At 35.7% G+C, this 14,446-nt stretch overlaps 1 protein-coding gene across 2 annotated transcripts in view; it reads right to left on the bottom strand.

The window, feature by feature from the left end:
- The window catches only part of LOC145668544 (cathepsin L-like peptidase), a 236,802-nt gene extending 231,921 nt beyond the window's left edge, over positions 1–4,881 (bottom strand). For both annotated transcript variants that reach the window (XR_014128038.1, XM_081736529.1), the window contains exon 1: positions 4,759–4,881. The gene's annotated coding sequence lies outside the window, so the exon portion shown is untranslated. The remainder of the gene's footprint in view (positions 1–4,758) is intronic.
- Between the last annotated feature and the right edge of the window lie 9,565 nt (positions 4,882–14,446).

Here is a 14,446-nt window from a genome sequence, read left to right as displayed (position 1 = left end):
ATCCAATATCTCCTAATTTTTTAAATATAACATCAGCTAATGAAATAGCAGACCTTGAAAGTGACACATCTTCAATGGCTATTACTCTTTCTTTGATCTCTTGTCCTACTAAATACCTGACGCAAATGCATAGCTGCTGAGTTCTATGGGATTTTGCTTCATCTACCATTAGTGCAAAAAATCCAGAGCTATTTATTTCGTCTACAATCACTCTTTAAAACTTCTGTTTTTATGATGCACAACAACTCGTTTTGGATATCAGAGCTAGTCATGTTAAAATACTTATTGTATTTTTCTTTGAAATTTTCATCGTACTTAGAAAAAAAAGTCACATAATTCCAAGAAATTTCCTTTGTTGCCTGACATATCAGACTCATCATGACCCCTTAGAGATAAACCCTGCTTTAACAGATATAGCAATATATCTATTAACTTTTTCATATAGTCTCTGTTTTCTAGTACTAGTTCTTTGTGGTTGTCGGACAATAATGTTTGCACGGACTGACATGGTTTTCTGTATTCAACCCATTTTGTCATAGAAAAAGAATGTGCTATACTAATGGCATCCTTATCTAATTTCTCACCAGCCTTTTTCCAATTTTTCATACCCTTTTCAACAAATAACTCTTCTCTGTTGCTTGAGGGAAATTGCCTACAGGCAAAGCAATAAACTGCATCGTTTTTAATGCTGTATTCTACCCATTCATGCTTTTTGTCTTACAAAACAGAGAAGTTGCGCTTTCTACTACCTGGAAAGTCTGTCAAAGGAAAATGCTGCAAGATTGGACGAGCTGGTCCGCTACAAAGATCACCTAGGTCATTTGCTGAAATTCCAAGCGAAGGCGCAAGTTCAGTCTTTCTTCCTTCATTACGAGATGGCAGGTTAGGAGTCTGTTTACAAGCATCACTTTGCACTGCTGGAGTGTTATCTATAGTTGAAATACTATTATTTGCAATAGGTTTTTGTTCTCTTTGTTTAAAAAACGAACAAATGTCAGACTTAGGTTTTTTGCTAATTGTTTATACACACATAACACACCACACTGTCTAAAACTCACGAGATGACGGCTTACACTGAACTACTGAACTGACAAAAATGGCCGGGTTGGCGGCGCGGGATATACTCAGTCTCTGTGTTTGACAGTCAGTGTTGCCAACGGTAATGTTGCATTTCCCTGCAGTGACCAAAAAAAAATCCCTATAAATTGGGTAGCCTCAAAGATGTGTTTAATCCATTTCTGATAATGAACGAATTATATTTTTCAGTAACAATTGTGAAAAATGGTTAGGAAGCAATGCAAATAAAGATGATGTTATTACTTTTTAACGTAACAGGTATAAGTTGATCAGTTGATTAAATAATGATATTAAGCACCTAAAAAGGTTTAAATTGTTTTAGCTTAGATTTTTTTTGGGGGGGCCTGGCCCCTCCAGGCTCCCCCATAACTCCGCCCATGTTTCAGATACTCTTCAATACCTAATATTAGAGCCGAAAATACTTCATAATTTATTCATATTTCAGAAGAAAATGTTTCACTAATAGCAGCATCATCTATGATTTAGTTTAAGGAACTGGAGCAACAAAGCTTAGTGCGGTGGCTCTTACCTTTTATTTTTCTTCAGAATACAGTATTTTTTTTAAAAAGTTATGATGGGAAAAGAAAGCTGAAAGCTTAAAAAAAAAGTTTTTTTTTTCGAGTCTAACCACTATTCAGAACAGTTATTGTTCCCACCACTAACGTTTCCCTAAAACTTTTTTTTGTCGTTAAACATTATTCTAAGAACTTTACAAACAATTCGTTCGAACTAGAAAACCCTATACAATAATCAGTGTTCGAAGTGGGGAAAAAAAAGCAGAGGTGGTATGTTTTATTACGATTTTGACTCAACATACCAGCTATTTAAATATTGTCTTGGATCACAGACAAAATAGAGATGGTGTGTCCTCATTACTGAAAAACCAGAGGCGGTATGGCATACCACCGCATACCGTCTCACTTCGACCACTGACATTAACCCTCTTGAGATTTCCACTTTTTAAGGTAAATTTTAGACTTTCAGTCAAGCAGCTATTGCGTCGAGACTATTTATCGTAGAATCATGGTTCATGCCCCGTTTCGTTCGGAATGAAACTGTGTTTTCCTAATTTGTAAGTTTCCCTAATATGTACGTACACTCATGCCCAAAATGATTGTCGCATATCTATAACTGTCTTCTTGTAAGAATATAATTTGATAATGATTTTGCAGGGTACTTTTAATACTGATACTATGTGTGTAATCGAGAAATGTATATGTGTGGTAAATTCCATAGAAGAAGAATTATAAATGCGAAGATTAGAATAAAAAAAAAGAATGTTTCTTAATGGACAAAAAAGTTTTTTTTTCGTTTTATTGTTCTTATTTACTGCTCTTTTGACATGAAATTTGCCACACACATGTCTTTGCCGATTATACACATACTAACATTGTAAGAAATACCAGGCGAATTCGTTATCAAATTATATTCCTACAACAACATATTTATAGACATGCGATAATTTTGGACATGAGTGTACCTAAGGCAATAAAATTCCTGTCCAAATTGGGAGAAAAGGATTTTTTTTTAATCCCCATTTCCTGCGAATTTCTTCCCTCCGGTACACAACATGGACATGCGAATGTTACCCCCCCCCCCCAGAAAAAAAACTTTGCTTCACTCCAAACAAAACGAGGTAGGAACCATCATACTGGGGTAAATAGTCTTGGTGCTAAAATTCATTTACTGTTTTTTCCTAATATTTACTATTGTTATTCAACAAGCTATAGTGTCAAGACTTTATCGTAGGATCATAGTTCGTAAATCTTTGTATTTGTAATGAAGGAATGTTTCCAACTGTACCATTCAAATTTCCCCTTTTTGTAGCAGAAGTGAAAAAATCCCGCTCAAATTAGGAAAAAAAGATTTTTGTCAGGAAAAAATAACCTTTTTGAGAATTTCTTACCCCAGATACATGCTAGCGCCTCGGCAATTGTACAGTTCGAAACGTTACTTCATTACAAACAAAATGAGGTACAAATCATGGTCCTACAATGAACACTCTTGACGCTAGAGCTTATTGAATAACAATGCATTAGTAACTAACTCGTATTACCCAAAAATGGGGAGGGAAATTTAGCAAATCAGCTCTAGCACCAAGACTATTTATTCTAGGATTATGATTTGTACCTTTTTGTTTGTAACGAACCAGCGTTTTAAATCGTATCGCTTGCATGTCATTTTTATCATGTACCTGAGGGGAGAAATTCCCGCCCAAAATGTATAAAGAAAAGCGGGAAATTCAAATTTTCAAAAATTAACTTTCTCGAAAATTTATCTCCTCAAGTACATGACAGCGCAATGGTAGTGGTACCGTTGGAAACGTTGCATCATTACGAACAAAATGAGATACAGATCATGATCCTACGACAAATAGGGATGACCTGTAGCTACTTTACTAAACACGTTGACTAAAAATGTGTAATAGGAGAAAAATTCAGATTTTTTTTTTTTTTTTTTTTTTTTGAAAAATCACTATGTACCCTACGATCATGGTTTGTACCTTGTTTTGTTTGGAATGGTGGTAGGTTTTAAACGGTACCACTCACATGTCCCTGAGGGGAGGAATTCCTGAAAAAAGAGAAAGATTGAAAAATCACCCTTTTCACTTTGGGCGGGATATTCCCGCTTCTGGTACATAATAGGGAAATTTGAGTGGTACAGTTGGAAACATTTCTTTATTACGAACACAACTAGGTATGGACCATGATCCTAGGATTAATAGCAATGTGTTAGGATTAAAAAAAAAAAAACTCTTAAATTTATCCTTTTCTTTCCTTCGTCCATGTTTGTGATGTCAGTGCCCCCAGACATCGTAAGCGTAACGGCAAAATGCCCATGAAACACATTCTTTAATGCTTTCCTGCTTGAATAAATGAAAAAAAAAAAAAAACAGGATATGAAAAGCTTTACTAGAGATTTATAAAGCAAATTCAGAAGGTCGACGCCATGGTTCAGATTTGTACCAAAAGTCCCCAAAGAGTTAATATATTTGCCCTTCTTTTTCTTATGAATGATCGATTATTCTTGATTGTTGAACTTCTCATATTTATTTTTCTTCAGAATGCAGTAATTAAGTCTCTTTTTCTTCTTATAATGGGGAACAAAGCTGGAAAGTAATTTCTTCATTAAAGTTGAAATATTAAAAAAAAAAAAAAAATCAAAATTTGACAGGCATAAAAGCGGTGGAAAAAACTTCTTTAAAGCCGTTTTTTGAGCTCTTGCGTACATAACATCCCTCATATATTTGACTTTTAATATATTTGACAAGAACGGAATAATATAGTTTCAATTTGATTAATGTTCCATGTAAAAAATAACGAGCCACTGTGATCCTATTGTTTAATTTAAAAGGTTTTAGTTCACTGAGTGTTTACCTTTTAGTATAGTGGTTAGTATCTTTCTCATAATAACAGTAAAATTGCTAAGTTCAGTACTATGTGTGAAAAGAATAGAATTTTCAAAATATGAATTTATTACAAAGAATAAAATGTTACTTTACAATATGCACACATAATAAATAAATGAGCTCAAGTTTGTCTGCAGTGATTTACAATAAAGAAATTAACAAATAAAGCAAAATTTTAGAATCTGTTATTTATGAGGCCTTTAGCAAAAGACTGCCATAGAAGAAATTACTTCTCCTTAGAGACTGAAATTATTTAAAAGGATAAAACTTACATGAGTAGTTCGGAGGTCTCTCTCTCAACTCAATATTGACCATCTTCGTTGTGGCTTCTAGTCCAAAATGTGAGACGCAGGTTACAGACGCAAAGTATGATGTAAGATCTGAGTCGATGTCTGATTGTCAGATTCCAAAGTTCTAATTTTCCGAAGCTTATATACTGGTTGGAGAGAGTGAACTACGTGACAAACAACTTATTTGTCTCATGACGTATTTTGTTATTTGTCTCCTGACGTATTTTGTTATTCTTCTCTAGTACTACACTATTGAAAAGTTCGTGTTCGTACATTCATATAAAAAAGTTTTTTAATATTTCAATAAAATAATCATAACATAGCCTCTTCTGCTAAAATTGTTCTTTCATTTGAATGTTTTAGCATCAAATTAAAAAAAGAATAATATTTTTAATATTTCAAAAAAAATTTCGAAGTGATGGATGTATACTGTATATAGTGAGTACACTGGGAAGAGAAAACGAAAATGAAAACACATTCACTTTCTGAAAAGCACTTCACTAGTGTTTATAAACATAGAAGCATAAAGGTTAACGGTGACTTGAAAACCGAGTTCATTGTCTTGGAGAAAGTTGACCTTGACAGTGAAGAAACAGCAAAGTGGATCGGCTGAGAAGGAACGTCTTCCTTTGATGATAAACTGTGATGGTCGGTGACATGAGAAATGGAGCATCTGGTAAGAGACGAAACCATTGGACAGGAGCGTGCTGATTCTCATGGTCGCGACTCCATAGAATCACGCTGACTGCGTATCAGGCAGGGGCGACGTAACAGGGAGCATCCTTGTTGAGAGGCCAGCTCTTCGTGGGATGACTGCACTGAACATCATGTCGGATGACGGAAACCCTGGCTGCGAACTGGTGTCTTAAGATGTCAATACTGCCGCTGGTCATCTGCAAGGGTGCTAGCTACCAAACCATGATGCTGGAGAGAGATGATGAACACAAGATGTAACACAAACGATAGTCGAAGACAATAGTTTGTGGCGTCTTGTTGTGAATGTAATGAGTGAAACACATGGGGGTGGGGTGGGAAATTGAACTGGGGTCTATCAGGTGGGACTGGATCACTGGAGATGACTGGTTCGTGTCCATGCTGAGTCCACTTCGATGAGGCGTCTGCTGGAGAACCACTGGAAACACCTGCTGAAAACTGGAACGTTGACTGCCTGGGATGCTGCTGATGACAATTGAAGTATCAGGAATGCTGTGTAGATTGCTGTCTGCGGTCAATCATCGTGACTGGTCGTCCTTATTACGTAGACATCTGTGATCTCTGGAAGCGAGATCATCTCGGAGGCTGGATACAGCTGAGCGATGGCATGGAGCCGTGTAGAATGAGAAGAGATGAGAGAGAGATTAATGACTGATATTTTAAATAATATATATACATGAGTGAGAGGGATTAGGATATAGGGTGTGACAACGCGAATTTAATGGGATAAGGGGAAAGAGGATTTATTACATACATACGTTATTCAACAGATCTGAAAGAAAACTGGCTCTGAAATAAACCACGCACACTTGGAGAAATTTCATTGAAGTATATGCATAACGGGAAATGCCGTTATAGAAATAGAAATATAGAAATAACATAATTGAAGTGACGTGAGTGGGAAACTATATATAAGAAGGAGGAATAACCTGACTTGTTATTGGCATGTTAATTTCTGCAATATGATGAATATGGAATAATTGAAGGACTTTCTGTAATATTATTGAAAATAAATAAATTGAGATATGTAATACCTTTAAAAATTCCTTTTTAGAAAGTAATGTTAACCTAATTTCGATTCTTTGAACCATTTTTTTTTATCTCTTATCTCAACCTAAAGGAAATGTATAACATTTCAATGTTACATGTAAATATACATATATATAGCAATTATAAGAGATATAAGAGGTACTCATAGAAATGAGATATATGTATCTACTATGTACAGTATAGTTATAATACTACTTGGGTACTCTATTAGCCATGTATTTTCTATATTTGGCTTGAAAAATAGGATCTGGAGATGTATCAGGGATGTAAAGCTTTAAACGATCTATGGCTATGGGTTGCAATGTACCATTAATGTCTATAATATACTCATTTTTGTGATAGGACTTAGCTTTCACTGTATGTGGTCCTGTATAGAGTGCAGACATTGATGGTGACTCACCCTTCTTTGTGTGCATTTTCTTAACCATAACCTGACTTCCTAAAGGATAATCCCTGGGCTTATTTTGAGCTTTGGATTTTAATTGCTGAAAGATCCTATGTTTATGGAAATGAACCAAAGACCTGAGTTCATCAATTTGTAAGAGTCTATTGTCTTGGTCCTCTTTATTTGTAGGTATCTGTAAGATGTTATCTATGGGAAATCTGTATTGTTGGCCATAAAGTAATGTGAAAGGAGCTGTACCTAATTGAGTCAGTGGCGTATTGTTACAAACACTTACAGCTTGTTGTACATACTGAGACCATGTGGAATGGTCTAGTTTAGATAGAAACCTAATGGCAGATTGAATTTTGGAGATTGCTGCCTCTACAGAGCCAATGGAGCGATGTGATGCGGGAAGCGCAAATCTTGCCTGAATATTTAGTGATTTAAAAAATTCCTGTACTTTAATGGCGGTGTGGTTCGGAGCTTTATCCATATGTATGCATTTTGGCGAACCATACTGCAAAATGATATTCTCATATATAAATTGGAGAAATGTATCAGTAGTCATATCTTTGACAGGTTTAGCCACTACATAGGAGGTTACTGCTTCTGTAGCCACATAAATATAATTGTAACCATTTGACGTGGGTAATTTGCCTATAGCATCCACAAACCAGGTGTCAAAGAGTACTGACGGCTGATGTGTTTGTATGTGAATATCATTAGGGCGATAATTTCGCTTAAATTTATTGCATTCTATGCATCCATTTAATTTTGAACGGAGCCAATTTTGTAAGTTAGGTATATAATATCTATCTTTGATTAGAAATTTTAACTTATGAAAACCAGGATGGGTGTCTGAATGAAATTCTTGAAAGACTGTATCTTTTAATGAATCTGGAATGCATAGTCGTAATTTAGTTTCTGCTGGTGTATAAATGATTCTGTATAATTTATGATCTTGTATTTGATATTGCTTGGACCAAAGTGTATACTTAGGATGAGTGGTCTCCTTATTTTGTAACACCCTGTATATTTTAGAAAATTTCGGATCTGAACGTTATAATTCAGCTATATCAGTATTACTATCTAAAACCAAGAAAGCATAGGGATGTTCTTCTGGTTCTATTTCTTCATATTCTTCCGGGGATAAGTCTAAAGGATGGCGTGAAAGATAATCACAAAGGGCATTCTGCTTGGATTTAATGTGGCGAATAGTAAAATCAAAAATTTGTATGTAACTTAACCACCTGACCATTTGTGCTGTGAGATTTGTGGTTTTCTTGACAGCTACTAATGCCAAATTGTCTGTCAAAATAGTAAAGTGTCCACCTATGAGATATCTGTAAAACTTACGAAGAGCGAAAAACACTGCAAAAAGTTCAGCATAATAAATAGGGTATGCTTTTACTCTAGGTGGGAGAGTAGCGCTAGCAAATTGTACAATAGACCAATGTTTCTCATTAGGAAGTTTCTGTAGAAGCACCGCAGCACAGCCAATGGAACTGGAATCTGTGACGAGCATATGTTCAGCGGACGGGTTGTAAATTTGTAAAATGGGGGCTGAAGTGACAATTTGTTTTAATTTCTCAAAGGCGTCAATTAATTCTGGGGTCCACTTCAAAAGTTTTTCTTTTGTTGCAGCAAATTTGTGTAATGGGGCGGCAACTATTGACAGTTTGTTATAAAACATTCTGTTATACTGCAATGCAGCTAAGAATGCTTTTAACTGCTTGGGAGTTTTCGGACGTTCTAATGAAGTTAATGCCTTGACTTTGTCAGGGTCTTGTGAAATGGTGCCCTGATCTATTATGTATCCAAGAAATTTAAATTTCTGTACTCCAAATTGAGTTTTGTTTAAACTAAACAAAAGACCAAATTTTTCTGCAGTTTGCAATGCTTTTTCTAAGACTCTAAGCATTCCGTCAAACGTATTTCCGAAGAAAATTAAATCGTCCACATACGAAAGAAATTCTTTGGGGGAGAAATCTCTAAACATATCTTTAACTATCCTATGTAAAATTAAAGTTGATGTCCGAAAACCTTGGGGTAAAGTGTTCATTTTAAAGAGACTGTGAGGTAACCCTAATTGATGCACGCTGAAACTGGTTAATTCTTGATCTGCCTCGTCTAATTTGACCTGATGAAAGCTTTGCTCCATGTCAGTTTTTATACAGTAACGAGCCTGTGCTAATTGGTCTAATATGTCCTAAACACCAGGGGATAATTCGCTGACCGGTTTTGAACGGGATGAAAGTTCTCTGAGATCTAAGACGAGACCTACTTGGTTCGAATCTCGTTTAGGAACTGCAATGAGATTGTTTCTATAGAAAATGTCTGATTTTGATATGATTCCATTGTCAATCATTTCCTGTATCTTTTCTTTGACTTTGGCACGAAGACGAAAAGGAATGGTATATGTAGGAACTGTCCATGGTTCTCTATCTACTACATTAAGTGTAGCAGAGTAGCAGTCTATAACTTGGAAATCTTTATTATGCCAAGAAAAACATGTTGGATGTCTTTTTAAAACTGAAAGTATCTTCTCTTGTTGATCTGGCGTTAAATCAGGATTAATATTAAACTTACTGTAGTCTATGTATGGTTTGATTTTTTCAAGACGTTTGGCCACCCTATCACGTGTTTGTTTTTTCGTTGGTTCGTAAAGCTTACGTATGAGATATACATGAGCCTTCTGTGTGTCCTTTGGTAATAAAGCGCCCTGAGCTATATGTGTTCCTTTCTGCAAATATTTCTTAGTATTTCCCGGATTTATTATCGGTAAATACATATTATTGGAATTTACTGCTGTTTGCATGAATACACAACCTTGCATATTTCTAATGATTGGATTTTGAACAATAAATTCAGTATTCGACACTGGAGTATCAAGAGTAAGAGGAACATACCTTATTGAATTTGGAGGAATGGCTGTACCTTGTCTAACATAGAAATTGAATTTGCAGTTTCTACTCACTTTAGCTGACAATGATGTTTCTTTGTCACTTTCCCTAGGAAATCTATGGGTGTCCCCATAATGGGTAAGAGTAACAGTGTTGGCTTTATATGAAATATTAGCCTCATGATTTGTCAAAAATCTGTTAGAAAGTAAAATAGGAATATTGGCAATTGGGGAAATACGGAATAAAACTTGAAAAGTTTTACCCGCTATAACTATCGGAATGTATGCTGCTTTTGTTAAATGTAATGGAGTAGAACTGATGCCATATACTTTAGTAGTTAGCTGAAATATCTTACAATTACGCGGCACTAAGGAGTAATGTATCAGAGATGTCATAGCGCCTGTGTCCAGTAAGAAGTTATACTGTTGACTCGATATGGTACCAGTTACATAAGGAAGTTGATTCCTAAATACTAAAGGGACTGTTACTTTAGTATGTGATTGCTGAGGCTGAACGGCATGTGTGTTTTGTTTCATACTCATAGTAGTAGCATTAGGTATATCAGTTGCAAGGGAATTAGTTTGTGAGTATAAGAAACTGGTATGTGACTCTTGACTTGCTTTTGCCTTGAACGGCAAGTGAAATGATTGCTTATCATGAAAAGTATCGACACTTTCTCTAGGAACGTGCAAGCTTGTGTGTGCAGTAGGTATAAAAGATGGTGCTTCCGGATTTAAATTTGAGGTGGAATTTACAGAATTTGTTCTAGTTGGCAGAGAATATATTGGGATTAATTCATTAAATTGCGGGGTGGGAGTCCGAAAAAACATACTATGCCCATCCCCTATTGATTCCCGTTTTTTGATAATGGTCTATATTCTAACGCAGGATAGTTATTTTGTGAAGTAAAAGATGGAAAGTAGGAACCATATGGCTGTCCAAAAGGTTGCATGTAATATGGAAAAGGGGGAACAGCATAATACTGTTGATAAAACCTCTTAGAATTTTGTTTTCCATTGGAAAACTTATGTTTCTTCTTGTTTTTGTTTTGTGAGTTATTTTGCCTACCTTGACCAGTGTTTTGATTTTTATTCTTGTAAGGAGAAACACTACGGGATTTCCTGTAATACTGTTTGTGATTTCCTTGTTGTTGAGAAACTGAAGCAATAACCTGACTGTCCTCTGCACGCGTTGCTAAATTTACCTGCAATGCTTCAAGTTGTTTTGATATTTTCTCTAACTGTTCATCCGTGGAAGACGAAGCGGAGGGAGGGGAGGTAGCAGAGTCTTGGAATGCAACGTGTTTGTGTTCCTGTTCCGTCCTGTATCTTAATAAAGCATCTGAATTTTCTATAATCTGAGCTTTGTTTATTAACTGTGAAAAATTTTCAAACTGATGTTGAGCAAACAAAGGAACAAATCTAGGCTGCAGAGATATAATCGTTTGCAATAAGAACGATTTAAAAGGCATGGGAGGTGTAATGCGTTGTGAGAGGTCATATTTCTCATACAAAAACGGAATGAGTTTTTCATCTTTTTCTTGTTGCCGTTTCTGAAACAAAAGTGTGGCCTCAAGAGAGGAAGAAGAAGGGGAAAACTGTTCCAAAAACTTGGCTTTCAAGGCTGACCACGATAAATTTAGAAATTGCTCATTTCTGTTAAGCCAAAGTGCTGGGAATTGGGTCAACGAAAGTTTGAAGACTTGTTTTTGGGTATCCTCATTTAACTTATGTAATAAAAAAAATCGTTCAAATTTCTGAATGAATGTTTCCGCATCTTGACCTTCGGAATTTGCAAAGGTATCTATGAACATGGGAAAAGCTATAGAAGGAGGAGTTGATGAAGTATTGTTATTTTGTTGTCTACGAGCCATTCTTTACAAAGTACTTTAAAACCAAAAGAAAATATAAGCCAGAAATCCTTAAGACATGTAGAAATCGTATATATGTTGTATTTCAATGCTCATGAAGAAGTAGTTTCGTAATCTAGGCCTCTTTTAGTTAGCATAGCAAAAGCTAATGTGCTGCGTGAATATTTTAGTCTCTATTTCTTGCGGGGATAGCCATGTTTAATTTAAATGAATTGATTTACTTTTAGTATAGTGGTTAGTATCTTTCTCATAATAACAGTAAAATTGCTAAGTTCAGTACTATGTGTGAAAAGAATAGAATTTTCAAAATATGAATTTATTACAAAGAATAAAATGTTACTTTACAATATGCACACATAATAAATAAATGAGCTCAAGTTTGTCTGCAGTGATTTACAATAAAGAAATTAACAAATAAAGCAAAATTTTAGAATCTGTTATTTATGAGGCCTTTAGCAGGAGACTGCCATAGAAGAAATTACTTCTTCTTAGAGACTGAAATTATTTAAAAGGATAAAACTTACATGAGTAGTTCGGAGGTCTCTCTCTCAACTCAATATTGACCATCTTCGTTGTGGCTTCTAGTCCAAAATGTGAGACGCAGGTTACAGACGCAAAGTATGATGTAAGATCTGAGTCGATGTCTGATTGTCAGATTCCAAAGTTCTAATTTTCCGAAGCTTATATACTGGTTGGAGAGAGTGAACTACGTGACAAACAACTTATTTGTCTCATGACGTATTTTGTTATTTGTCTCCTGACGTATTTTGTTATTCTTCTCTAGTACTACACTATTGAAAAGTTCGTGTTCGTACATTCATATAAAAAAGTTTTTTAATATTTCAATAAAATAATCATAACACTATAGCTCATTTCGACACAAAAACTGTACACTTCAAAGAGCAAAATTCATTCTTTTCCTAAGACAGTTGCACAATAGGAGCTATTTGTGAATTCTCTACACAGTTCCTTCACGTCCAGTGAGTCAAGCCTGTCTGGGTATGCATTAAGAACTGCAAAATGGTTCAGTCTTGCCTGGATCATTGTGGACCTCAGATAAGTTTTGAGACGCCGCAACATTGAGAAACTTCTCTCGGCAGTTGCAGATGTCGCCGGGATGACAAACAGGAGACGAAGGACTTTCAATACTTCACGAAACAACTTTCTTGTTTCTTTACAGTTTCTTGAAGTTCTCAAGCAAGTCTCTAATATTTTTTGAAGTGGGAATAGTGGTGAGTAACTGTTGCATCTGTAGTTGTAGTCCGGATTGACATGGTATTCTTTTAAAATGTCTCTAATGTCTTGAGAAAAGTTACCTTCCAGAATTACATCCTCTATTGCACGATACTTCTTCAGTTCAGGCTGATAGAATCGACTCAATTTTGCAAATGATATTGTCCAAACATTCATAATAGGTTGCGCGTAATTTCTCTTCTGCGGTGTTGAATTGGTAATTTTTCACGGATGCCTGCGAGTGTTCTACACTGTCCGGAGTTTGTTTCCTGCGCGGTAGTTGAGGATATCCTTGTTTGTTCTATCGAAGGCACCCTATACAATCAGGGGCGACAAAAGGAATAATTAATATATCTGCAGCGCCCTTAGTGCAATATTACATTCTTGTTTGTTCTATCGAAGGCGCCCCTATATAATCAGGGGCAACAAAAGGAATAATTAATATATCTACATCGCCCTTGGTATGATATTACAACCTTTTTTGTTCTATCGAAGACGCCCCTATACAATCATGGGCGACAAAAGGAATAATTAATATATCTACAGCGCCCTTGGTGTAATATTACATCCTTTTTTGTTCTATCGAAGGCGCTCGTATACAATCAGGGGCGACAAAAGAAATAATTAATATATCTACAGCGCCCTTGATACGATATTACCTTTTTTGTTCTATCAAAGACGCCCCTATACAATCCGGGGCAACAAAAGGAATAATTATTATATCTACAGCGGCCTTGGTGCAATATTACATTCTTGTTTTTTTCTATCGAAGGCGCCCCTATACAATCAGGGGCGACAAAAGGAATAATTAATATATCTACAGCGCCCTTGGTGCAATATCACATCCTTGTTTGTTCTATCGAAGACGCCCCTATGCAATCAGGGGCGACAAAAGAGTAATTAATATATCTACAGCGCCCTTGGCGCAATATTAGATCCTTTTTTTGTTCTATCGAAAGCGCCCCTATACAATCAGGGGCGAAAAAATGAATAATTAATATATCTACAGCGCCCTTGGTACAATATTATATTTCTTTTTGTTTTATCGAAGACGCCCTATGCAATCAGGGTCGACAAAAGGAATAATTCATGTATCTACAACGCCCCTTGGTGCAATATTATTCTTTTTTATTCTATCGAAGGCGCCCCTATACAGTCAGGGGCGACGAAAGGAATAATTAGTATATTTACAATGCTCCGTCATTGTAACACTATTTCCTTTTTTATCCTATCGAAGCATTATGTCGCCCGTACATAACGAGGGGCGACAAAGGATTAAGATAATGTTTATATCGCTGCTTGACTGTCATATAGGTAATTTTTATTTCTTTATTTTATTGTATAAAAAGTGCCCTAGACAATCAACACAAAAGGAACAGAAAAAGTGTCCATTATTTATAATAATGCAAAGCACTGCACTCTATATTTTGTTAAAGATATGGCAGTGCATGCAAAACACTGCTTTTGTACATACAATTTTCATTCTTCAATCGACTTAAAAAAGGCAATGTAATC

This window comes from Thermobia domestica, chromosome 13 (assembly GCF_964235325.1).
Source record: "Thermobia domestica chromosome 13, izTheDome1.hap1.1, whole genome shotgun sequence".
Taxonomy (NCBI): Eukaryota; Metazoa; Arthropoda; class Insecta; order Zygentoma; family Lepismatidae; genus Thermobia; species Thermobia domestica.
This window is presented reverse-complemented; position numbering and strand designations above follow the sequence as displayed.